Below are 3,402 nucleotides of genomic sequence, written 5' to 3' on the forward strand. Positions count from 1 at the left end.
GGTGTCATTGTAACGAGATAATAAATGTTATTTACTTCACCTGCCAGTGGTTTTAATGTTGTGGCTGATCAGTGTATATACAAAATACTATGTAGATAGAGATGAAACCGTGGGCAAGGCTCTCAGGTGAACTTAACCGCTTCCTTCTAGAAAGCTTCAACCAGAATAGACAGAGAAAATCCGCTCAGAGAGCTGCTGAAAACAGTTGATGCCACATCAATGGCAGAAGAGGATGAGTGACGAAGGGGAGGAGGACTTCCAGGGTAATCTCTTATTTTAACCATGGCATGTTACCAGGAGCACACACATGACTCAACTGACTGAACTGGCCACCTCGATATTTATTACGTCATGAAATCACTAATCAGACTCACAGTGAATATACATCTCATTCAAATAATGAAGCTCTTTGCATGTCCGTCACAGAAGAAGTGCATCTACAATTATAGAATATTTCTGTCACAAATCACTCACCTTGCAGTTCTATACTGATTTGTCTCTTCAATCCTTTGCTGGTTGATAAATCCTAAAAGAAAGCAAATGGAATTTCTATCATAATTTGGGACCACAATAGGATCAAATAGGAATAAAAAGTGTACTTAGAGCTGTCATAATTAACAGATTAAAGGATTAGTTCACCCAAAATTAAAAATTCTCTCATGATTGACTCACCTTTAAGCCATCCCAGATGTCTTTTCTTCTTCAGCAGAACTGAAATGAAGATTTTTACAAGCACATTTCAGCTCTGTATGTCTGTACAATGCAAGTGAATGGGTGCCATCAGGCTGCTGGCTGTTTGATGGTCCAAAAGACATATTTAGATAGCATAAAAGTAATCCACACAACTCCAGTCGATCAATTAATATCTTCTGATGCAAATCGATAGGTTGGTGTAAGAAACAAAATAGATAATTAAAAATGTTTTAACTTTAAATTGTTACTTCCAGCCAGCACTGGGATGCTGTTTGAAATGACCTAACTCTCACATGACATTCATTCCTCTGTTGTAAACAAAGCACGCGCCTCCAACTTCTCGTGTGAACACGCCATTGTTCTTACATCACGCGACAGCTCCGTGATGCGTCGACTGCTAGCAGGAAGCATTTTTAAAAGTTAAGAATAAGTATATTTTTTACACAAACCTAAAACTCCCAAAATTTGCGATTAATTGCGATTAACTACAAAACAAATTATGAAATTAATCGCAATTCAAAATGTAATCGACTGACAGCAATAGTACTTATGCTATGTATTTTTGAAGATAAAAGCCGCTTGGTTTGATATTTTGTTATCTGATGCAATGGCATTCACACATTTTTAAAGTGTGACATAAATGTTCAAATACTGGAAAATCCTACTGGATGAATTGAAATTCCCATTTTTCAAAATGTCAGTTTATCCAGTAGGATCTTAGCGGATTCTTATTTGATCCTATTAGAAATGGTTAAATATTGTGATACAATTTCCATAAGCAAACCATTTGCATTCTTTAGGTTTTTGATCTTTAGGATAGCTGTCTTGTTTTTTATGCATGTTAAATTTCTATGACTTTGGCACACAAACAGTGACACACATTCTTAAGCTCAGGCTTAAGAGGAACACATGCCAGGCTGTGGGGTACAGTACATTTTGGATGCATTTAATCTGGCTTAGTGAGGTTTGTAAACCAGACAGACATCTCTGTCAGGCCACAGAGAAAGAACACTTACCCACAGAGGAAGAACACTTAAGCCAAATATCACCCACACCAATCTCTCTCTCTCTCTCTCTCTCTCTCTCTCTCTCTCTCTCTCTCTCTCTCTCTTGTTGCTATACATATTAATTATACCTCAAATTATGTGGCTTGATCAGGCGAGGTGTTCTATTACTTTTCTAAGCTATCGTATTTACAATTCATACCTAGCGGACGATAAAGCTGAAAAAAATCCCAGAGAGTTACATTGAAGGATGGAACTGAGCTGCATCTAGGGACCAAAAGAAACCAGTAACCACATAGCAACCACCCAGAACACCCTAGCAACAGCATAGCAACATGCCTAAAATCACTCAACACCATAGTAACATAGCAATGGCCTGGCAACCACCCACAACGCCCTAACATCACTCACTATTTAATTGTTTTTTTTTTAAGTGTTGTTCAAACGTGAAGTAGACCCGTGATCAACTATAAAATGAAGTGTAGTATTAGACAATTAACTTTTTACTGTTTCCTGGCTATAATTATTTTTAAATGAGCACCCCATGCTGCTTCAAGAGGCCCAATGCCCTCTCTGTGTCTTATGTGTACAGGCATGTTGCTCAATGTTATAATGTTACCCAGAATGCAGCATTCACTGTAACACAACATTATATATACATATAATTTTTTTAATTAATTTATTATTATTATTATTATTATTTTGGCTGAATTCTATTGACACTTCCTGCATAGTTTTAACAATATGAAGGTCATCTGATTTGCATTAGGCGCTGTTTCAAATGTTCTCAAACCTCTCTCTCTCCTTAAATGAATCTGCTGACATATAGAAATACACATGGTTGCATAACATGAACAACACTTGAATATAGACATTCTTTTTCTAAACCATACATATAATAAATAAATAATAAAAACAATAAATACATATTTTTAAAAGCATAAACAAATAAAGAAGGTATTCTGATTCCAAATACATGATACATAAATAAATAAATAAATAAAAACAAATACATTTCTAATAAACAAATAACTTGAGCTTGAATCTTGAGCCCAGAAACCTTCTGAAAAGGAGGAAAGTTAAATTTTCTTACTCTTTTCCCTCTGGTTTTTAAAATCCTCTTCAGTGCATTCAGTCTTCAACCTCAGTTTTGCTTATGCACATCAACACAGCAGATCCAGGATCAGATTTCTCTGCTGTTTCAAACATTCTTTCCCATCAAACCCCAAACCTTGGGACTGACCTCAGACTGGTGTTGAGGTTCACATCTGGACCTCGCCTCCTCTCACCAGCAGGAGTCAGCGTAATCTCTCCAAGTCCAGTGACATGAGAGTGGGGCCCCGCCACATATCACACCCCCAGGGCCCCGCGGTCTGGCGCTGCCAGTAAAGGGGAGGAGGAGAAGGGGTAGAGAAAGGGAGAGAGTGGGAGGAGAGGAGGGGGGCAGAGGAGGGTGCCACGTTTGCATGACGGCCCAGCAGCCACACAATAGACCCTGACCCGCACATGCTGGGTGATGCGAAACGGTTTACTCAGCATGGCTTAGCAGTTTCACCATTATAATCACCATATAGTTTATCATATATTTATAAACTTTAAAGGGATAGTTCACACAAATATGGAAATACTCTCATCATTTACTCACCCTCATGCCATCCCAGATGTGTATGACTTTCTTTCTTCTGCAGAACTCAAACCAAGATTT

The 3,402-nt window shown here is 38.0% G+C and overlaps 1 long non-coding RNA gene across 1 annotated transcript; it reads right to left on the bottom strand.

Annotated features, from left to right (window-relative positions):
- Positions 1 to 474: 474 nt before the first annotated feature.
- Positions 475 to 2,944, bottom strand: LOC127423263 (uncharacterized). The gene is made up of 3 exons (XR_007894290.1): positions 2,791 to 2,944; positions 673 to 711; positions 475 to 526 (listed from the first exon to the last, which is right to left on the bottom strand). It is a non-coding gene; the product is annotated as an uncharacterized LOC127423263 (long non-coding RNA).
- Between the last annotated feature and the right edge of the window lie 458 nt (positions 2,945 to 3,402).

The sequence above is a fragment of the Myxocyprinus asiaticus genome, chromosome 32 (genome assembly GCF_019703515.2).
Source record: "Myxocyprinus asiaticus isolate MX2 ecotype Aquarium Trade chromosome 32, UBuf_Myxa_2, whole genome shotgun sequence".
NCBI classification, from domain to species: Eukaryota; Metazoa; Chordata; class Actinopteri; order Cypriniformes; family Catostomidae; genus Myxocyprinus; species Myxocyprinus asiaticus.